General features: G+C 42.7%; 1 long non-coding RNA gene and 2 pseudogenes across 1 annotated transcript; all 3 read left to right on the plus strand.

Annotated features, from left to right (window-relative positions):
- Window positions 1-20: 20 nt before the first annotated feature.
- On the plus strand, window positions 21-6,859 carry LOC144616373 (uncharacterized). The gene is made up of 3 exons (XR_013555604.2): window positions 21-201; window positions 4,965-5,077; window positions 5,299-6,859. It is a non-coding gene; the product is annotated as an uncharacterized LOC144616373 (long non-coding RNA).
- Window positions 6,860-7,764: 905 nt separating this feature from the next.
- Window positions 7,765-9,424, plus strand: LOC132667919 (suppressor of cytokine signaling 5-like; annotated as a pseudogene).
- Window positions 9,425-10,834: 1,410 nt separating this feature from the next.
- On the plus strand, window positions 10,835-11,311 carry LOC132666412 (peptidyl-prolyl cis-trans isomerase A pseudogene; annotated as a pseudogene).
- The last annotated feature ends 12,819 nt before the right edge of the window (window positions 11,312-24,130 follow it).

The following is a 24,130-nucleotide window of genomic DNA, read 5'->3' on the forward strand; positions in this document are numbered from 1 at the left end:
CGGGGGCTGGAAGAAGGAAAGAACGCCGAGTGTGAATGCTACAGAGGTGTTCAAGAACCAGGCTTGGAAGCCTGGCGGGCTCAGGTTCGTTCCATTTGCGGGGAGGTTGCCCTTTAGCAGAGGAGGAGACCGTGGCCTTGAGGGTTCCCTGCGTGCTGCGTCAGTGCTCTGCAGCCTACTGGAGTCCGCCTCAGTTTCCTGGTCTGTAAAATGGATTTAATTAGGCGTGTCCTAGTTCCTTCCCTGAGCTCTTGTGAGGATCAATTGAGATACTATAGAAAGAGAATGGGGGGCCGGGGGGAAAGATGACAAGTGAGAAAGAAAAGAAAAGTGGGGCAACACAAAAGAAAGACTGGAAGGACGAAACCTGTGAGCCTATCCTCACTTTAAAAGTGAAAACTTTAAAAGTGAATTTTCTTTTAAAATTTCACGTTTAAATGAAGGCTGTAAAGGAAGGAAGGGGGAGAATAAAGACAATGTTTTCTCATCTTACCACTATCATCTTTTCAGTACGTGATAAATATAGTTGTCGTATAGGATTTTATACTTTTCTAGGTGCATTATGTCTCATTTGATATTTATGACAACTTAAAAGCAAAATGTTACCTCCACTATACAAAGAAACAAAAAGCTGGAGAGGATGCGTATTTATTAAATCGTGGTGCCTCGATGCAATGATTCAATCATCAAACCCTTTTTGTAAAGCAAGGTTAGCAAAAATTTTCTGTAAAGGACCATATAGGAAACATTAAGGCTTGTGGGCATAAGCTCTCTTTCTCAGCTACTCAATTCTGCCACTGGAGCTCAAAAGGAAAATGGAAAATAAGGGCTGTGTTCCAATAAAGCTTTACTTAACGGTTCCTGAAATTTGCATTTCATGTCATGAAATATTCTTCTTCTGTTGATCTTTTTCCAACTATTTCAATCATTCTTGGCTCAGGTCTTAGTTTGCCAACTTCTGTTGTGAAGTACTACAACTGGACAGGGCGGAAGCCCTGGAGACCGTTGCCCTAAAAGAAATTAGACTATAGTGGGGAAGACAGACAAGTAATTAATTGAGAAAGGAAGATGAAAATGGGATAGTGCTGCACAAGTGAAGCATGGGGGCTTGGGTGGGATTTTGCTGAGCAAAGTAAATAATTACATCCAGCCAGGGAGGAGGCAGCTCTTGGACTGGGTCTTGGGAAATGGGTAGGGTTTCCATAGGTGGAGAAGGAGATGTTAGGCATTCCTGAATGAGAAAATCAGTTGAGCAAAAAGGGACCGATTTGGAAATGGGTGGGGGCTGGGACTGGTAATGACTGAAGTGCATCAAGTGGGATGCGAGGCCAGAAATGCCGGTTTGCCAAATTTGAAATTTAGATAATTAATATCTGTTGCACGGAACCTGAATGATAGCATTTCTGGACATATTGCAAAAGAGGACAGCACCTGTTGGCCAAGGAAAACTTCTTCCCAATTTGCTCCCCACTCTGCTTAGGAACAGAAGGAGAGTTGGGTCAGACAGTGACACCCTGGAGTCTAAGGATTCTGCTAGGGCAGCAAAACCTCATGTGATTTAGAAAAGACGGGAGAGCTGTGGTAGCTGACGAAAAGTTCCAGAATCGGGAAAGTACCCTCCACCAGAGAGTTAGGTCTGTGAGGCTAGGGACCCTGTTTGGATTTTCCTTGATGTATCCTCAGTGCCTACAACAGTGTCCAGCCCTCAGTAGGTGCTCAGGTGTTTGTCTAATCAAAGAATAAATGATGTGCAGTGTATGAGAAAGTTCTGGACGAGAGAGAGAAAACGCTGAGAAGGACAACATGAAGCTGTGCTAACACCCAAATGGGTTCCTGCAGATTCATCAAAAAGGGAATAAGTTTAACTTGGCATGAGAGTGATCATTGCTTCTTTCTTTGCTCCAAGAGCTTACCAACTGTTTAATAATGCATTTGAGAATTTTTCCAGAGTCCATGTCAAAGTTCACTGGATTGAGTTCCCTGAATTGACCATTCCTTCCTTTTTTCATTTGGGCTCCCCATTCCCTCCGTCTCACCCCCACTTTCACAGGGCTTGTTCTATCCTGGACTTCACCCTTCCTCTTCAAGTGGTGGCCACTCTTGCATACATACTCCCACAACTGTTTTTCTCAAGTTCTTTTAAAAGTAGAATTATTCAGAGAACGTGAACTGTTCAGGAGTAGTGTCAGAATTTAATTTCTGAAATGATCCCATTCTCCATGAGCTAATTTCTTAAGACTGCCCTGGAGTCTTCCCTAACGCTTGCGCGTTTTGAAATTTGTTCACCCAAACTTTAGTTTCGGACACACTTTGGTTACCACAAACTCTTACACTTTGTCCAAAGTTTTCATCTGAATTAAATCCCAAGTATCATTTCTCTGTATGGCTTCCCCTTTGTCTTGTAAGATGAAATGGGCAACAGAAGAAACTGAAAATACATCAGATGCTGGGAGCCTGGGTGGCTCAGTTGGTTGAGTGTCTGACTCTTGATTTTGACTCAGGTCATGATCCCAGGGTCATGGGATCGAGCCTCGGGTGGAGCCTGCTTGAGATTCTCTCTCTGTGTCCCTCTGTCTCTCTATCTCTCCCTCTGCCCCTCTCTGCTGCTCATGCTCTTTCTCTCTCTCTCAAATTAAAAAAAAAAAAAAAATTAAAAAAGAATACATCACATGCTCTATTTTGGAGATTCCCAATAGATGTCTACATAATTGGAGAACCCCAATAGAATTTTACATAGTTTTGTAAAGTATATTGGGAAAACATATTCTAGACTTGAGTTTCAGGAAACACAAGGCATGTTCAACACTTAGTTGAAGAGGACTGGATGAAAGGACTGAGGTGTGGATAGGGTTAAGGGAAACCGACGAGGGATGGTGAGGCATCCAGGGAGTAGCAATAGTGGGAGTCTTTACCACCCCCAGGCCCGAAGGGACAGGGGGTGGAGGTGTTACCAGAACCCAATAATAGCTTGTATTAGTCTGCTTAGGGTTGATATAACAAAGGACCACAAACTGGGTGGCTTAATCCACAGAGAATTTATTGTCTCACAGTTCTGGAGGCTAGAAATCCAGGTATCAGGAGGGATGGTTCCTTCTTGGGGACTGTGAGGGAAGGATCTGTCCTCTTTCCTTGGCTTGTAGATGACTGTATCTCCGTATCTCTTTATATTTTCTTCTATGTGTGTCTCGATCTGTGTCCAGATTTCCCCTTTTCATAAGAACATCAGTCGTACTGGACCAGGACTCATCCTAATGATCTCCTTTAACTTGATGACCTCTGTAAAGACCCTATCTCCAAATAAGGTCATTTTCTGAGGTACTGGGGGTTAAGACTCCAATATATCTTTTTTTTTTTTTTTTTTGGGCGGGGGGCACAATTCAACCCATATCAGAATTGTAGTGATAAGAAAGAAGTGCCTGACAGCAGCTGTGTCCCTTGATAAAAGGACAAAGCCATTGCCCAGCAGGCATTTAAATACCCCACTTCTTTCCTTCTCATCCTCTCAGGCTAGTGCCTCCCATTGACTGAACTCACTTCAAGTTAGAAGGCAAGGGTGCCTGGGTGATGCAGTCCATGCAAGCCAGCTGCCCAGCACACAGAGAGGGTGGAGACGGGTGGAGGGTTAATCTGGAGGGACAACAGAATATCCAGCACAGCCTGTCTGGGCAGTCTATAGGATACACCCAAGGTGGCTAGCATTTTTTAAGCCAGTAAGTCAGCCTTTTGGGCTCCCTGGTCCCTGGAGAGGCTTGAGAACAGAAGCTGCTTGGAGATAGCCCCTTTCTGGCTTTGTTTTTTTCTTTCTATAAAAGCTTAAGCTTCACAAGGGAATTGTGTTGGAGTGAAGGGTTGGGGAGACTAGGGGGAGGAGATGAAAGAATAAAAGGCTTGGCTTGGTGAGATGGGAAACTACGTTAAGTTCTCTGAGGTCTTAGTGTCTGTGTCATTTTGGATGCTCTGCCCACCGCAGGAAAGTTAGGGGAAACAGGAGATTCTCTGGCAATGAGGAGGTTACAGAGATCGGTGGTTCCAGAGGCAGCTAGAGCCCTTGCCCTGCTCCCTGGAAGTGCTCCAGGGAGACAGCAAGGTGTTGCAAACTGACCTAAGATGATCATGTCCAACTCGTCCTTCTTTTTTTTGTTGGTTACAGTAGCTGCCGGAGAAGTCCGAAGTGACGAGGGGTTGCCTGCTTCACATCCTTACTTCCAGAATATGTAAAGAAAATGTTGCAGTCTAAAATCTGCCACAACCACACACACACACACACACACACACACACACCCACACCATTTATTAAACACTCATTAGCAGGCAGGCACAAAACAGCTCCTATGACTATATAGCTTCTTTGAGGTCTCTCTGTCCTTTTGGATGCTCTGGCCACGGCATGAATCAAAGCTTTACTCAGGGTGGGGCAACGGTGTCACAGAGGGAGGACTCTGTCTCCCACATGGGAGGCATCAGAGAACCAGAGAGGGAGTCTGCTTTCAACTTCGTTATGCTGTTCCAATCCTGATCAACCCCAGAGGTGACATCAGAAGCAGGTTTCCTCTCACGAGGTGAGCTGATGTCAATTTGTGTAATCATTGTCATTTTAAAAAGCTGTCGTTAGTGGGATTCGTGGTAATCGATTACCCTGAACCCTTGGTCGAAGCCATCTTCTGACTAAGATGCTCGCAAAGCACCCCTGGCAGAGGAATTGCAGATTACAGTACAAGCTGCCCCTGGGGGTAACTATGAGTAGTGCCTACAAGTGTCATTCTGTCTTTGCCCAAAGTTTTAATATGCCCCAAGTATTTTCTTTTGAAAGGGTGGGTTCATTTCTTGAAAAATGCCAATTAAAGAAAAAGGAAGAAACATGGGAGTCCAACACCAGAGGAACGATTCAGAAAGTTTTACAGCACCTCCCCTCCAGGTGAGTTGCCAAAACAGGGATACATCGAATCCTCTCTATGGTTCTGTAGGTACCAGAAGCCCCCAGGAGGCTGCCGGCCAGGCAAAGATGCTCTGCTATACTAAATACGTTCCAGGGGCCATGCAGACTTGGACAATAAAAATAACGGACTGGAGATCGGAAGTATGTACCCTATTTTCTGAGCAGTGCCTAAACCTCCCAAGCTCTTATGTGACCCTAGGGAGAGGAAGCCCATAATGACAGGGATTTAATTTCTCCAGTCTGGCAATCTCAGGGGCAGGGCGAAGGCAGTGTAGGCAATACACAGCAATGGTTTACACACTCGAATTCTGGAATCGACCTGCTGTGCCATGTTGAACCCATCTTGCTTTTCCTTCTCGCAGGTACTTGCCGCCATGCTCACCCTTCGTGACGAATTTATTGAGCGCCCGCCCGCAGGCCAGGGCCGTGAGAAGCAGAGAAGGAAAACACCAACTCCTTGCCCTATAGGACTTAATAGCTAACTCATATAATAATTACTGTTTACTAGACACTGTTGTCGCTCAGCTGTCAAACAACACTACCAAATCGGTGCTATTATCAGCATCTCTGGCAGATGAAGAAACTGAGGCATAACCAAGGCCACCCAGAGCGCCCAGGTGGCTCAGCCTTTAAGCATCTGACTTCTGCTCAGGTCACGAACTCACAGTTTGTGAGTTCACGCGGAGTGAGTTTGAGCCCCGCATCAGGTGGAATACAAGGCCCACTTCAGGTGAGGCCCAGCTTTCCCTGCCCACCCCCACCCCCTTTCTCTCTCTCTGTCCCTCACTCACTTGCGCCCTCTAAATAAATAAATAAATAGATAAATAAATTAATAAATAACCAAGGCCACCCAAAGTAGTAAGAGGCAGGGTTTTGAATCTGGGCTGTCAGGTTCCTGAATCCACACTGTTGGCCGCAAACCATATCGCCTATCTAGTTTAGTGAGGGATGGACAGGTAAATAAATAATTCACATAGAGCACAATGGTCGAAGCACGAAGTACCATGGCAGCACAAAATTAGACCCTGACAGCTCAGGATCTGAGGAGGGATGGGGAGAGAGGTATCTCCTGAATGAGATGACACCTGGACAGCGCTGGAAAGCATGAATCGGTGCCAGCTGGGAACAGAAGAGAGGGGAGAGAACTCTGGCCACATAAGCAGGGTATTGGGGAGTGGGGGCGGGGCCTAAACACCGCAGCGTCACCAGAGAATAAAATGCCAGGGGGGAGGTGGGACACAGTTTGCTCGACAAATGTTTGTTGGGCCTCTTATATGTGCAGGACTGTGCTTATTGCCGAGGGTATAGCAGGGACAGGGTGTCCAAGGAGCCTGAACTTGAGCTTTCGAACATTTTGCTCCCCTAACTTACTAAAATAGCTCTTTAAAACTACCCCCATGTGAAACATTCAACACACTGGAAAAGGAAGGGAACTTCCTCAATCTGATAAAGGGCATCTCTGAAAACCCCCACAGCTAACATCGTATTTAATGGGGAGAGACTGAATGCCTTCCCTCTAAGGTCAGGAATAAGACAGGGATGTCCACTCTTCCCACTTCTCTTCAGTATTGAACCGGAGGTTCCAGCTAGAGTCACTAGGCAAGAAGATTAAATAAAAGCAAACAAACTGGAAAGGAAATTGACACTTTACAATAAAAGTGTTACAGGGGCACCTGGGTGGCTCGGTTGGTTGGGCTTCTGACTCTTGATTTTGGCTCGGGTCAAGATCTCATGGTAGCGGGATCGAGCCCCCGCCTCATCAGGCTCCGCGCGGAGTGTGGAGCTTGCTTGGGATTCTCTCCCTCTCACTGCCCCCTCTCACTGCGCGTGCTTTCTCAAAATAAATAAACATTTTAAAAAATAAAAGTGTTACATCAGCTTTGAATGCCATCCAGCGGAGTTTAAATACTACAGCAGTTTGATGGCCACCATCATCCATTTATATGTAAATAAAGTAAAACGACTTTGTTAACTACAAGAAACGCTACATTATTCCTTTTTCTCCTTGAATTTGCGTTTTTATTCCATTTTACTCTTGCAGAAGTTTATCCTCAAGTAGTATAATTTTATGCCTGAAAGTTCTTATTGATCACCCTATGATACTTCTTTACCACAGAAATGTGCATTTACACTGAAATTCAATTTTTAAAAACATTTCCTGTGATCGTAGTCTTCTAAAAACTTTCTACCTATTATTACAAGGATTCTTATTGCAGGATTAATCAAAATAATGTACAGCATCATTTTTTGATAAATGAAGTCTTGTTGCAAATACTACCTCAGTAGAAGGGAGGTGATTTTTCTCAACAGGTCCTGCGTCGTTCTGTTCCTATTTTTTTTTTTTTTTTTTTTTTTTTTTTTGGTAATGGCCAAGACAATTGGCTTGTATAAAACAAGTAGATGGGAGTAAAAAGAGTTTTGCCATCAGCAATGTAATTCTCGGAGTTCTTTTGCAACTTCTTCCAAAGAATTTGCCAAAAATCATGCAGTAACCATCACCAAAGCTTGTCTTAATGACCCATCAACTGACAATTCCAGGAGGCACTCATTGAATTTTGTCAAAATCAAATAATTTGAAACTATCTGGCTTGCGGGCGCCTGGGTGGCTCAGTTGGTTAAGCGTCTGGCTTCAGCTCAGGTTGTGATCTCACAGCTCATGGGTTCAAGCTCCGCATTGCGCTCTGTGCTGACAGCTCAGAGCTGGCCTGGAGCCTGCTTCGGATTCTGTGTCTCCCTCTCTCTCCGCCCCTCCCCTGCTCACATTGTCTCTCTCTCAAAAATAAATAAGCATTAAAAAAAACTTTTTTAATTACCTGATTTGCATAAAGATGTGCTACCTGGTCATTAAAGTTGTTTACTTTCTCAATCCAGACACCAGTATTTCAATATATATACATATGTGTGTGTGTGTGTGTGTGTGTGTGTTTAATATTTATTTTTGAGAGAGAGAGACAGAGCACAAGTGGGAGAGGGGCAGAGAGAGAGACACAACACACACAGAATCAGAAGCAGGGTCCAGACTCTGAGATGTTAGCACAGAGCCCGACACAGGGCTCAAACTCATGGCCCATGAGATCATGACCTGAGCTGAAGCCAGAGAGTTAACCGACTGAGCCACCCAGGTGCCCCAGACACCAGTATTTCAATATGTCCCTTTGTTTGGACCCCTGAAAGGAAGTCAGTCTGTGGGACAAAGGTTGCAAGAACTGTGGGCTTGTGTTTTCCCACGAGAACTTACAACAAGTAGTTAAAGCCCTTCTTTTCTAAAAAAGAAAAATACACCTGTCTGAATCAAGCCTTTTAATACACCTTTCTAAATCCTGAAAATGCCCTTTTCCTGCTGGCTCAGATTTAGCTCCAAAATGGCATTTGATTACATAAGCATTCAGCCCCTGTGAAACCACATTCAACATTTTTTTTTTTTTGATACATTTGATCCATATTTGGCTTCTATAGAGGATAAAGAAGATAAGCTTAGAAAAAGAAGGTGGCTTAGTATTGCAGAAGGTTGACACCCCTCCTAATACACAAATACATCCATTGAAGCCACCGCACAGGCTAGTTGGTTATATTAAGTGGGACTGAAGTTAGCTGCTGGAATGCCTGAAATAAGTGGGGACGGTTTTGCCATTTCACAAGCTAGTTGTGACACAGAAGAGGACACAACCACCCTGTGTTTGCAGTCACGTAGGCAGAAGCAACGTCAGGTATCTGGAGATAGCTATCCACAGATTGGTTACATCCACTGCCTCCTGTCTAATTTTTTTCTGATTACAGGGAATCCCCGTTGCTGGAGAGTGTTCCAAAGCAGAAGCCCTTTTTTAAAAAAAAAAAATTATTTTTGAGACAGAGTACAAGCAGGGGAGGGGCAGGAGAGAGAGAGAGAGAGAGAGAGAGAGAGAGAGAGAGAGAATCCAAAGCAGGCTCCAGGCTCTGAGCTATCAGCACACAGCCCAACACGGGGCTCGAACCCGCGAACTGTGAGATCATGACCTGAGCTGAATTTGGACACTCAACCGACTGAGCCACCCAGGCGCCCCGGAAACCCTTCCTGAAGGGAAAGCTGCATTTTTGCTCAGGGGCTCTGGGCAAAAGGACTCCCTCTTCTCCGTGAGCTTCCAAGGCTACAGCAGATCCCTTCATGCCCAAATTGAACACTGGAACCCCAACTTTGATTTTGATGTTCACGCCCTGTGTCTATTTCACTCCTCTGCTGTTGACAGGATTTTTGGAACATGAAAAAGACCCCAGTTCTTACATGTATTTCGAGCCATTGCTTACGATATCACTAAATAGGACTTTGCCTTTTAGCCTGCAATATATCTGCCACGCAGTAATGTGCAGAAACACTACATGTGATGGAACTGATGGGCTCCCTTTACCGTCAATGTCACGGGATTGTTTTTTTTTTTTTTTTTAAAGAGTATCATTATAAATGAAAGGTTGAGAGTTCCTTGCTTAGAACAAGAACCAATCAAGGCAAAGTAAACTCTCCTGTTCCCAAAGGGCATTAACTAGATCTGCTTTTATGTGCATCGGACACATGTCCACGTGAGGCAAGCACACATGTCTATGTTAGGTTTGGTCAGTACAGTGTACAAGCTTAGCGTTAGTACCTGTCAGATGTGATCTGCTGTTACTTAGGTAAGTGCGGTGCCTATTGAGACAACAGAGGATAGAGCTACAGGTGTTCAGTAAGGCTACAGAAACATCTTGCCGATTTAACAGATTGGTTTTTAATATCTGCGGTAACTGAGTGACGCAACTCTGGGGCACTTGCTATAAAGAATTCTATTTCTGGGGCACCTGGGTGGCTCAGTTGGCTGAGTGGCCGACTTCGGCTCAGCTCATGATCTCGCGATCCGTGAGCTCGAGCCCTGCGTTGGGCTCTGTGCTGGCAGCTGGGAGCCTGGAGCCTGCTGGGATTCTGAGTCTCCCTCTCTCTCTGCCCCTCCCCCACTTGCCCTCTATCTCTCTCTGTCTCTCAAAAATAAATAAATGTTAAAAAAAATTTAAAAAATATTTCTATTTCTTATTGAAGAGTGAATTATTTATATTGGGTGAGTGTTTCAACAGTATGACTAATTTTTTTTTAATGTTTATTTTTGAGCCGGACAGAGTGCGAGCTGGGGAAGGGCAGAGAGAGAGTGACACACAGAATCCCAGACAGACTCCAGGCTCTGAGCTGTCAGCACAGAGCCCGATGCAGGGCTCAAACCCACAAACCGTGAGATCATGACCTGAGTTGAAGTTGGATGCTTAACCGACTGAGCCACCCAGGCACCCCGAGTATGGCTAATTTTTAAGTTATTTTTTTAAAAAGAATTTCTCTATGACCTTCCAAAAGCAGTGGTACTTGTAGTTACATAAAGTAGGCTTTGGAGGTCCGAAAAATAAAGACTGCTTTCCTTTTAGGAAAAAAAAATGCAATTTTCTGGCCACAAGGGCATAGTACAGTTCACTTAAGTGTTGATATAGTTTATATTCAGTCTCCTTGTCTCTTCTGCAAAAGGTTAAGTGAACTGTTAAGTAAACTGGTTTTCTAAATAACACTCGTCAAAATTTCAGATTTATAAAGTTGGTAGTAAAGGTGTTTTTTTTTTTTAATGTTAATTAATTTTTTTAAGAGAGAGAGAGACAGAGTGCGAGCAGGGGAGGGGCAGAGAGAGAAGACGACACGATCTGAAGCAGGCTCCAGGCTCTGAGCTGTAGGCCCAGAGCCTGGCGCGGGGCTTGTATTCACGACGGTGAGATCATCCCCTGAGCCAAGGTCTGACGCTTGACCGACTGAGCCCCCCAGGTGCCCCAAGTTGGTAGTAGAATTTTATTTAAAGCCCTTAGCTACTAATAGTTCAATGAGTGCCTTAACTTAAAACAGACGTTTCAGGCCGTCCAGCCATGGTCAACCCCACAGTGGCGTTCTTTGACATTGGCGGTGACAGCGAGCCGTGGGGCCGCATCTCTGTTCCAAAGATAGCAGAGAACTTTAGTGCTCCGAGCACTGGGGAGCAAGGCTTTGATTATAAAGGCTCCTGCCTTCACAGGCTTATTCCGGGATTTATGTGCCAGGGTGGTGACTTCACGTGCTGTAATGGCACTGGCCGTGAGTCCATCTATGGGGAGAAATTTGATGATGAGAATTTCACCCGTGAAGCACACGGGTCCTGGCATCTTGTCCATGGCAAGTACTGGACCCAAACAAACGCTTCCCAGTTCTTCATCTGCGTTGCCAACGCTGAGCGATTGGGTGACGGGCTTGTGGTCTTGGACAAGGTGAGAGAGGGCAGGAATATCCAGGAAGCCACGGAACACTTCGGCTCCAGGCATGGCAAGGCCGGCAAGAAGATCGTCATTGCAAACTGTGGACAAATCTAATAAATTTGACTTGTGTTTTTGTCTTCGCTGTAAGACTATTCCTTCTGTAGCCGGGAGCTACCCCGTTGTCCCCATCTGCTCGAAATACCCTTTAATCTTTGTGTTCTCACTGCAGTTCTGTGGGACCCATATTTTCCTTACCCTCCTCTGAGTCTAGCTGGATTGCAGAGTTAAGTTTATGGCTATGAAATAAACACCAAACAAGAACAACAACCCGCACTCCCTCCACCCCAAACTAAAAAACAGACATTTGGAACAGCTGTTGCAATGTAATCCTGTGTGTGACTTTTTAAACATTTTTTTTTTTTTTTTTTTTTTTAATTTTTGGGACAGAGAGAGACAGAGCATGAACGGGGGAGGGGCAGAAAGAGAGGGAGACACAGATTCGGAAACAGGCTCCAGGCTCTGAGCCATCAGCCCAGAGCCTGACGCGGGGCTCAAACTCACGGACCGCGAGATCGTGACCTGGCTGAAGTTGGACGCTTAACCGACTGCGCCACCCAGGCGCCCCTTAAACATTTTTTTTTAATGTGTGTTTATTTTTGAGAGAGAGAGTGAGTGGAGGAGGGGCAGAGAGAGAAAGAATCTGAAGCAGGCTCCACGCTGCCAGTGCAAAGGCCAACATGGGGCTTGAACCCATGAACCGTGAGATCATGACCTGAGCAGCAGTCGGATGCTCAACCGACTGAGCCACCCAGGTGCCCCCTGTGTGTGACTTTTAAGTTGACGTGTGTAAGTCTAATCATTGATTCCCATGCCGAGTTCCTAGTCCCATGATAGTTTTGTGAACCAAGGAGAAAGTGAGACTAGACACTGCCCAGACAAACCAGATAATAGTAACTCCAGTGGCTGCTGATGTTGAAGTAATTGTTAAACTGTAATTAATAATTCGGAGGGCGGTATTTCTCTCTTTGTTGTAAACCCTAATAGCCAAGTTGCTTAAGTACAATTTATCGAGTTTCAGGGCAGTTACTTTTTAATGGAGAACCTGAAACCTAAATTGCAGATTTATTTAAAAAAAAAATTTTTTTTTAACGTTTATTTATTTTTGAGACAGAGAGAGACAGAACATGAACGGGGGAGGGTCAGAGAGAGAGGGAGACACAGAATCTGAAACAGGCTCCAGGCTCTGAGCTGTCAGCACAGAGCCCGACGCGGGGCTCGAACTCACGGACCGTGATGTCGTGACCTGAGCCGAAGTCGGACGCTCAACCAACTGAGCCACCCAGGCGCCCCCTAAATTGCAGATTTAAAAGGGACTGTTCAACCATTGTATCTGTAAATAAGTTTATTTGCACCTTTTTGTCACTCAGAATAGTACGAGATACTACTTGAGTGAACTATCGGGAAGTAATATCAAGTTTTAGTGTTTGCTTCGTAGTATTGAACTGAATTTACAGTTCTATCCTAGACATTTTTCACTAAGGTGGTCGAATCCATTCACAAGAATGGATTCTTTCACAAGAATGGAGTCTTTTTGTTAATGTGCTCAGAACCACTGGCGAGTGTCCCTGAGTTTCCTGACCGGTGCTGCAGAATGTTAGTTTACATCCCTCTGGCTATGGGCAAGGCTACAAAAGAAAAACAGCTATAATTGTATATAACCCTAACCCTTTGACTGCTAAGGTATGTTTCTACTTCATGTGCCTTGTGATGGCTGCTTTTTTGAGAGCTAATAAAGTATTTTTGGTGTTCTTGTAAAAACCAGAAACAAACCAACCAGCCCAAGCTAAAATACCTTCCTGATGCTCCCAGCAGAGGGTGACATAGAGTCCTGCCCCCTCTTTGCCCTTAAAGCCCTGCAGCATTTTCAAACTAAGGATCAGTGTATTTAGCATTACAGTCCTTGGGTTATAGCTGTCTCCTCCTCCAGCCTATGATTTCCTCCAGATTCATTCTGTAAAAACCCAGACTAGCATAAGGCTCAGCACTTGGCAAGCACTCAAATGTTCCCTAAGTGAAAAAATCTGGACGTGAACTGCTGACATCATGGGTTGGCCCAGGACAACTTGCTCTGAGACTGGAGAGGCAGCCATGACCAAGGCTTCCTAAAAAAGAGGGTGAGAAGGGCACCTGGGTGGCTCAGTTGGTTAAGTGTCCGACTTCGGCTCAGGTCACGGTCTCCCGGTTTGTGACATTGAGCCCTGCATCGGGCTCTGTGCTGACAGCACAGAATGGAGCCCGCTTGGGATTCTCTGTCTCCCTCTCTCTCTGCCCCTCCCCCCGTCTCAAAATAAACAAATAAACTTAAAAAAAAAATCACCTTGAGAACAAGAAATGCATGTTAGTATGGGTGATTTTTCTCCTAGATTTAATCAAAGAAGCACCCTAATTTGCTGAAGTTTTAAAAAGTTCTATAACTTTGGGAGGGGAGCATCCTTCCATTGCTCTGAGAAAGCCCGTGCTCTCTAGTAAAGCAAAGGAAGTTCCTCAGAATGTTAACAGAATTTATCTCTAGGGAATGGACGTACAAGGGATTCTTTTTTCCTGCTTTTCTGCATTTTGTAGATTTTCACTTAACAGCAAGTATTACTCTTAGAATGGAAAACTTTATTTTCACAAATATATATTATGAGCCCCTAAAAGTCTCCATATGCAGATTGATAAAATAACGCAAAATTAATCAGAGCCTGAGGCTCCTGTGACTATGTTAAATCCAATATTCAGAGCATTGGCTATATTTAGAAAGATTTTTTCTCTCAGTTTAGGGGGAACATTAGCCCTAGGCTAAACGCTGCTCTGGTCTCACCTAACGAAACATAAATAATACTTGAAGTGGTCAAAATGTTTCCAACCCATTGAACCATATCCCGGAACAAAGCTCAAGAATATTTCTAGGAGGGGCGCCTGGGTGGCTCAGTCGGTTAAGCGTCCGACTTCAGCTCAGGTCACGATCTCGCGGTCCGTGAGTTCGAGCCCCGCGTCGGGCTCTGGGCTGATGGCTCAGAGCCTGGAGCCTGCTTCCGATTCTGTCTCCTCTCTCTCTGCCCTTCCCCCATTCATGCTCTGTCTCTCTCTGTCTCAAAAATAAATAAACGTTAAAAAAAAAAATTAAAAAAAAAAAAAAAAGAATATTTCTAGGAATGCAATTGTATCCCATCTCCCAAAGGAGAAAATTTACAATATCTAATACAATTGGTCCAGTATCCAGTAAAAGTTCATGTGTATGCAAAGAAGTAGAAAAACGTGACCCTTAATGAGAAGGAAATGCTACCAATTGACATTAACCCAGAATGTACATTGATAGAATTAGTAGAAAAGTACATGAACAACTATAACTGTATTCTGTATGTTTAGGAAACTATAGGAAATATTGAATACATTAAATACAAATGTAAAAGATGTTAAAAAAAAAAGGCCAATATTGAACTTCTAGAAAAGAGAACAATAACGTCTGAGATGAAAAAATCTACTGTATGGGATTAACAGCTGAACAGACATTGCAGAAGGAAAAAAAATCAGTGAATCCGAAGCTCTCACTGCAGAGGCTATCCAAAACGAAACACAGAAAGAAAGAATAAAGAAAATAAATAGAGAGGTGCCTGGGTGGCTCAGTCGGTTGAGCGTCCGACTTCGGCTCAGGTCATGATCTCACAGTTCATGGGTTCAAGCCCTGCGTCGGGCTCTGTGCTGACAGCTCAGAGCCTGGAACCTGCTTCGGTTTCTCTGTCTCCCTCTCTGTCTCTGCTCCTCCCTTGCTTGTGCTGTCTCTCAAAAATAAATAAACGTTAAAAAATAATAATAAAATAAAATCTTAAAAGAAAAAAGAAAACTATACCAAAGCACATCATAACCAAATTGCTTAAAACCACTAATAAAGAGCAAATTCTTAATAAAACTAAGCAAAAATTAAAGTCCTGGTAATTCTTTTTTTAAATTTTTTTAATGTTTATTTATTTTTTTGAGAGAGAGAGAGTGTGTGAGCAGGGGAGAAGCAGAGAGACAGAGAGACACAGAATCCGAAGCGGGCTCCAGGCTTTGTCAGCACAGAACCTGACTTGGGGCTCAAACTTGCAAACTGCGAGATCATGACCTGAGCTGAAGTCAGACGCTCAACTGACTTGACTGACACTCAACTAGGATAAAATTGAATCACTAATAATATTCAATTAATGCAGATGAAGGCAGAAAAAGGAAAAATGGAACAAAGAACAAATGATACAGATAAAAAATAGCAAATGATAAGACTCAAACCTAACCCTATCAGGGATCACATTATATGCAGTTGTCTAAATATCCCAAAGTTGAGCCACCCAGGGGCCCCAAAAGGGAACAAATCCTAAAGGTAGTAGGAGATAAAAGACATATTACATGCAGGAGAACCAAAAAGAGTTGACAGCAGATTTTTCTGTAGAAACCACGCAAGCCAGGGATGCCTGGGTGGCTCAGCCAGTGGAGTGACTGACTCTTGATTTCAGCTCAGGTTATGATCCCGGGGTCGAGCCCTGCATTGGGCTCCTCACTGGGTGTGGAGTCTGCTTGGGATTCTCTTTCTCTCTCTCTCTCTCCCACTGTTCCTCTCCCCTGCCTTGTGCTCTCTCTCTTTCAAGAAAGAAAGAAAGAAAGAAAGAAAGAAAGAAAGAAAGAAAAGAAGCCGTGCAAACCAAAAGAGAGTGGAGCAACCTCTTTGAAATATTGAAGACTGCCAAACCTAGATTCTACTTAGTGAAAGCATCTTTCAAAACCAAAGATGAAATACAGACTTTTTTTGGACACAAAAAATCTGGAAGACCTACACTACAAGAAATGTTCAAGGAAGTCATTCGAGCAGAAGGAAAGTGATTCCAGATAGAAACATAGATCTACACCTAGGAGTGAAAAGCAATAGAAACACAATGTGGATAAATAAAGAACAATAAAATAAAGAAAATAAAATAAAGAAAATAAATTTTGTTCTTTTTATTTAAATCTTCTTAAAGATAATTAACTTGTTTAAAGTAAAAAACATAGTAGCAATACATTTGAGGGCTTCTAATATACATAGAAGTAAAACGTATGATCACAGTAGCATGAAGATTTTAAGGGAAGATATACAAGTATACAGGTGTAAGGTTCTTATATTATACATGAAGCCACACAATATTACTTGAAGGTAGACTGTGATAAGTTAAATATGCAACCACTAAAACAACCCAGTGAAGAGTTGTAGCTAACAATCCAACAAAAAGGATAAAGTTGCATCACTAATAATACTTAATGCAGAAGAAGGCAGAAAAAGGAAAAATGAAACAAAGAACAAACGATACAGATAAGAAATAGCAAATGATAGACTCAAACCTAACCCTAACAGTGATCACATTATATGCAGTGGTCTAAATATCCCAAATAAAGGTGAGAGATTTTTAGAGAGAAAAAAACAAGACAAAACCAAGATCAAATTATACACCACCTACAAGAAAACCGCTTTATTTATTTATTTTTAATTAATTAGTTACTTAATTAAAGATGATTTATTGTCAAGTTGGCTAATGTACAGGGTACACAGTGAGCTCTCGGTTTGGGGTGTAGATTTCCGTGAGTCATCGCTTATATACAACACCCAGTGCTCACCCCAACAAGTGCCATCCTCAATGCCCATCACCCATTTTCCCCTCTCCACCCCCTCCATCAACCCTCAGTTTGTTCTCCGTATTAAGAGTCTCTTATGGTTTGCCTCCTAAGTGAAGAAAGTCAATCAGAGAAAGACATATCGTATGTTTTCATTCATATGTGCAACTTGAGAAACTTAACAGAAGACCACGGGGGAAGGGAAGGGGAAAAAGAGTTACAAAAAGAAACCCACTTTAAATATAAAGATACAAATATGTTAAAAATAAAAGGATAGAAAAAAGAAGACTTACCATGTAACACTATTCTAAAGAAAGCCCTAATGGCAATAGTAATATTAGACAAATGGCAACAATAATATTAGACAAAGCAAATTTCAGAGCAAAAGTATCACCAGGCACAAAGAGTGCCATTTCATAAAGAATGAATGTGTCCATTCATCAGGAAGACATAACAAAGCTAAGTATTAAGAATCTAAGAACAGAGCATCAATATACATAAGCAAAATTAACAGAATGCAAAGAGAAATTGACAAACCTATAATTGTAGTTGGAGTTTTCTTTTTCTTTTCTTTTCTTTTTTTTTTTTTAAAGATTTTATTTTATTTTACTTCAAGTAATCTCTGTACACTCAACGTGGGGCTTGAACTTACAACTCTGAGATCAAGGGTCGCACGCTCTTCCGATTGAGGCAGCCAGGTACCACAATAGTTGGAGTTTTTAATACCCCTGTCTCCATAATTGATAGAACAAGTGGACAAAAAATCAGTAATGATTTAGAAGATTTGAACAACACTATCAACCAACTTGACCTTATTGACATTTATAAAATAATCTTTCCAACCACAGCAGAACACATTGTTTTTAAGTGCACATGGACCAGTTGCCAAGGCAGACCTTCTCTGGGATCATAAAACAAGTCTCAAAAATTTTTAAAGGAATCAAATCATGCGAAGTGTGTTCTCTCACCACAAAGCAATTAAGTTAGAAATAAATGAAAGGTATCTAGAAAATCCCCCAAATATCTGGAAACTAAATAACACACCTCTAAATATTCCAGGGGTCAAAGAAATCAAGAGTTAAATCATTAAGTATTTTGAACTGAATAAAAACATAACATATTAACATTTGTGGAATGTTGCTAAAGCAGCAGGTGGATGGAAATTTATAGCATTGTAACACCAGTATTAAAACAGAAGTTCTCAAATCAATGACCTCAGCTTCCACCGTAAGAATCTAATGAAATAAGGGCAAATGAAGCCCAAAGCAAGCAAAGAAAAGAAATAAAGATCAGAGTAGAAATCAATGAAATAAGATCAGACAAACCGTATTGCAAATCAATAAAACTAAAAGATACGTGAATATAAAACAAGCATATGAGATCATTTTCAACATTATTGGCCACTAGGAAAGACAAATTAAAACCACAGTGAAATATAACTATATAGCTATTGAAACATCTTAAATTAAAAAGACTGAACAAAACTAGTGTGGATGAGGAGAGGGAGCAACTGAATTCTCAGACGCTGCTGGTGGAGACATCAAATAGTACAAACATTTTCAGAAATTCATTAATCACACGTTTACCATTTGACTCAGCCATTCTATTGCTGAGAAAAGTGGAAGTCTATGTTCATGCAAAGACTTTTGCATTACTGTTTATAGCAACGTTATTTTTAATACCCCCAAATTAGAAACAACCTTTATCCATAAGGAGATGAATGGATAAACAGACTATGAGATGCCTACACAGTGGAAAACTACATAGCAACAAAAAGGGATGAATTCTTGGTACGTGCAGCAACATGCATGAATCTTAAAGTAATTATGCTGGTTGGAGGGAAGATGGCGGCGTAGGAGGACGCTGGGCTCACCGCGCGTCCTGCTGATCACTTAGATTCCACCTACACCTGCCTAAAGAACCCAGAAAACCGCCAGAGGATTAGCAGAACGGAGTCTCCAGAGCCAAGCCCACGGAAGAGGGTAGGAAGGGCGGCGAGACGGTGCGCGCTCCACGGACTGGCGGGAGGGAGCCGGGGCGGAGGGGCGGCTCGCCGGCCAAGCAGAGCCCCCGAGTCTGGCTGGCAAAAGCGGAGGGGCCGGGCGGACTGTGTTCCGACAGCAAGCGCGACTTAGCGTCTGGGAGGTCATAAGTTAACAGCTCTGCTCGGAAAGCGGGAAGGCTGGAGGACAAAGGGAGGGAGAGCTGCTGAGCCCCCGGACGGCAGAGCTCAGCTTGGCGGGGAACAAAGGCGCTCGCCAGCGCCATCTCCCCTGCCCATCCCCCAGCCAAAATCCCAAAGGGAACCGGTTCCTGCCAGGGAACTTGCTCGCTCCACGCAAACACCCAACTCTGTGCTTCTGCGGAGCCAAACCTCCGGCAGCGGATCTGACTCCCTCCCGCTGACACAGGGCCCCTCCTGAAGTGGATCACCTAAGGAGAAGCGAGCTAAGCCTGCCCCTCCTGCCCCCGTGCACCTTGCCTACCCACCCCAGCTAATACGCCAGATCCCCAGCACCACAAGCCCGGCAGTGTGCAAGTAGCCCAGATGGGCCACGCCACCCCACAGTGAATCCCGCCCCTAGGAGAGGGGAAGAGAAGGCACACACCAGTCTGACTGTGGCCCCAGCGGTGGGCTGGGGGCAGACATCAGGACTGACTGCGGCCCTGCCCACCAACTCCAGTTATACACCACAGCACAGGGGAAGTGCCCTGCAGGTCCGCACCACTCCAGGGACTATCCAAAATGACCAAACGGAAGAATTCCCCTCAAAAGAAACTACAGGAAATAACAACAGCCAATGAGCTGATCAAAAAGGATTTAAATAATATAACAGAAAGTGAATTTAGAATAATAGTCATAAAATTAATCGCTGGGCTTGAAAACAGTATACAGGACAGCAGAGAATCTCTTGCCACAGAGATCAAGGGACTAAGGAACAGTCACGAGGAGCTAAAAAGCGCTTTAAACGAAATGCAAAACAAAATGGAAACGACGACGGCTCGGATTGAAGAGGCAGAGGAGAGAATAGGTGAACTAGAAGATAAAGTTATGGAAAAAGAGGAAGCTGAGAGAAAGAGAGATAAAAAAATCCAGGAGTATGAGGGAAAAATTAGAGAACTAAGTGATACACTAAAAAGAAATAATATACACATAATTGGTATCCCAGAGGAGGAAGAGAGAGGGAAAGGTGCTGAAGGGGTACTTGAAGAAATTATAGCTGAGAACTTCCCTGAACTGGGGAAGGAAAAAGGCACTGAAATCCAAGAGGCACAGAGAACTCCCTTCAGACGTAACTTGAATCGATCTTCTGCACGACATATCATAGTGAAATTGGCAAAATACAAGGATAAAGAGAAAATTCTGAAAGCAGCAAGGGATAAACGTGCCCTCACATATAAAGGGAGACCTCTAAGACTCGTGACTGATCTCTCCTTTGAAACTTGGCAGGCCAGAAAGGCTTGGCACGATATCTTCAGTGTGCTAAACAGAAAAAATATGCAGCCAAGAATCCTTTATCCAGCAAGTCTGTCATTTAGAATAGAAGGAGAGATAAAGGTTTTCCCAAACAAACAAAAACTGAAGGAATTCATCACCACTAAACCAGCCCTACAAGAGATCCTAAGGGGGATCCTGTGAGACAAAGTACCAGAGACATACAGACATACATAAAACATACAGACATCACAATGACTCTAAACCCATATCTTTCTATAATAACACTGAATGTAAATGGATTAAATGCGCCAACCAAAAGACATAGGGTATCAGAATGGATAAAAAAACAAGACCCATCTATTTGCTGTCTACAAGAGACTCATTTTAGATCTGAGGACACCTTTAGATTGAGAGTGAGGGGATGGAGAACTATTTATCATGCTACTGGAAGCCAAAAGAAAGCTGGAGTAGCCATACTTATATCAGACAAACTAGACTTTAAATTAAAGGCTGTAACAAGAGATGAAGAAGGGCATTATATAACAATTACAGGGTCTATCCATCAGGAAGAGCTAACAATTATAAATGTCTATGCGCCGAATACCGGAGCCCCCAGATATATAAAACAATTACTCATAAACATAAGCAACCTTATTGATAAGAATGTGGTCATTGCAGGGGACTTTAACACCCCACTTACAGAAATGGATAGATCATCTAGACACACAGTCAATAAAGAAACAAGGGCCCTGAATGATACATTGGATCACATGGACTTGACAGATATATTTAGAACTCTGCATCCCAAAGCAACAGAATATACTTTCTTCTCGAGTGCACATGGAACATTCTCCAAGATAGATCATATACTGGGTCACAAAACAGCCCTTCATAAGTTTACAAGAATTGAAATTATACCATGCATACTTTCAGACCACAATGCTATGAAGCTTGAAATCAACCACAGGAAAAAGTCTGGAAAACCTCCAAAAGCATGGAGGTTAAAGAACACCCTACTAACGAATGAGTGGGTCAACCAGGCAATTAGAGAAGAAATTAAACAATATATGGAAACAAACGAAAATGAAAATACAACAATCCAAATGCTTTGGGATGCAGCGAAGGCAGTCCTGAGAGGAAAATACATTGCAATCCAGGCCTATCTCAAGAAACAAGAAAAATCCCAAATACAAAATCTAACAGCACACCTAAAGGAAATAGAAGCAGAACAGCAAAGGCAGCCTAAACCCAGCAGAAGAAGAGAAATAATAAAGATCAGAGCAGAAATAAACAATATAGAATCTAAAAAAACTGTAGAGCAGATCAACGAAACCAAGAGTTGGTTTTTTGAAAAGATAAACAAAATTGACAAACCTCTAGCCAGGCTTCTCAAAAAGAAAAGGCAGATGACCCAAATAGATAAAATCATGAATGAAAATGGAATGATTACAACCAATCCCTCAGAGATACAAACAATTATCAGGGAATACTATGAAAAATTATATGCCAACAAATTGGACAACCTGGAAGAAATGGACAAATTCCTAAACACCCACACTCTTCCAAAACTCAATCAGGAGGAAATAGAAAGCTTGAACAGACCCATAACCAGTGAAGAAATTGAATCGGTTATCAGAAATCTCCCAACACATAAGAGTCCAGGACCAGATGGCTTCCCAGGGGAGTTCTACCAGACGTTTAAAGCAGAGATAATACCTATCCTTCTCAAGCTATTCCAAGAAATAGAAAGGGAAGGAAAACTTCCAGACTCATTCTATGAAGCCAGTATTACTTTGATTCCTAAACCAGACAGAGACCCAGTAAAAAAAGAGAACTACAGGCCACTATCCCTGATGAATATGGATGCAAAAATTCTCAATAAGATACTAGCAAATCGAATTCAACAGCATATAAAAAGAATTATTCACCATGATCAATTGGGATTCATTCCTGGGATGCAGGGCTGGCAACATTCGCAAATCGATCAACGTGATAAATCACATTAACAAAAAAAAAAGAGAAGAGCCATATGATCCTGTCAATCGATGCAGAAAAGGCCTTTGACAAAATCCAGCACCCTTTCTTAATAAAAACCCTTGAGAAAGTCGGGATAGAAGGAACATACTTAAAGATCATAAAAGCCATTTATGAAAAGCCCACAGCTAACATCATCCTCAACGGGGAAAAACTGAGAGCTTTTTCCCTGAGATCAGGAACACGACAGGGATGCCCACTTTCACCGCTGTTGTTTAACATAGTGCTGGAAGTTCTAGCATCAGCAATCAGACAACAAAAGGAAATCAAAGGCATCAAAATTGGCAAAGATGAAGTCAAGCTTTCGCTTTTTGCAGATGACATGATATTATACATGGAAAATCCGATAGACTCCACCAAAAGTCTGCTAGAACTGATCCATGAATTCAGCAAAGTTGCAGGATACAAAATCAATGTGCAGAAATCAGTTGCATTCTTATACACTAACAATGAAGCAACAGAAAGACAAATAAAGAAACTGATCCCATTCACAATTGCACCAAGAAGCATAAAATACCTAGGAATAAATCTAACCAAAGATGTAAAAGATCTGTATGCTGAAAACTATAGAAAGCTTATGCAGGTAATTGAAGAAGATATAAAGAAATGGAAAGACATTCCCTGCTCATGGATTGGAAGAATAAATATTGTCAAAATGTCAATACTACCCAAAGCTATCTACACATTCAATGTAATCCCAATCAAAATTGCACCAGCATTCTTCTCGAAACTAGAACAAGCAATCCTAAAATTCATATGGAACCACAAAAGGCCCCGAATAGCCAAAGTCATTTTGAAGAAGACCAAAGCAGGAGGCATCACAATCCCAGACTTTAGCCTCTACTACAAAGCTGTTATCATCAAGACAGCATGGTATTGGCATAAAAACAGACATATAGACCAATGGAATAGAATAGAAACCCCAGAACTAGACCCACAAACGTATGGCCAACTCATCTTTGACAAAGCAGGAAAGAACATCCAATGGAAAAAAGACAGTCTCTTTAACAAATGGTGCTGGGAGAACTGGACAGCAACATGCAGAAGGTTGAAACTAGACCACTTTCTCACACCATTCACAAAAATAAACTCAAAATGGATAAAGGACCTAAATGTGAGACAGGAAACCATCAAAACCTTAGAGGAGAAAGCAGGAAAAGACCTCTCTGACCTCAGCCGTAGCAATCTCTTACTCAGCACATCCCCAAAGGCAAGGGAATTAAAAGCAAAAGTGAATTACTGGGACCTTACGAAGATAAAAAGCTTCTGCACAGCAAAGGAAACAACCAACAAAACTAAAAGGCAACCAACGGAATGGGAAAAGATATTTGCAAATGACATATTGGACAAAGGGCTAGTATCCAAAATCTATAAAGAGCTCACCAAACTCCACACCCGAAAAACGAATAACCCAGTGAAGAAATGGGCAGAAAACATGAATAGACACTTCTCTAAAGAAGACATCCGGATGTCCAACAGGCACATGAAAAGATGTTCGACGTCGCTTCTTATCAGGGAAATACAAATCAAAACCACACTCAGATATCACCTCACGCCAGTCAGAGTGGCCAAAATGAAGAAATCAGGAGACTATAGATGCTGGAGAGGATGTGGAGAAACGGGAACCCTCTTGCACTGTTGGTGGGAATGCAAATTGGTGCAGCCACTCTGGAAAGCAGTGTGGAGGTTCCTCAGAAAATTAAAAATAGACCTACCCTATGACCCAGCAATAGCACTGCTAGGAATTTATCCAAGGGATACAGGAGTACTGATGCATAGGGGCACTTGTACCCCAATGT

The sequence above is a fragment of the Panthera onca genome, chromosome B2 (assembly GCF_046562875.1).
Source record: "Panthera onca isolate mPanOnc1 chromosome B2, mPanOnc1 haplotype 2, whole genome shotgun sequence".
In the NCBI taxonomy this organism is placed as follows: domain Eukaryota; kingdom Metazoa; phylum Chordata; class Mammalia; order Carnivora; family Felidae; genus Panthera; species Panthera onca.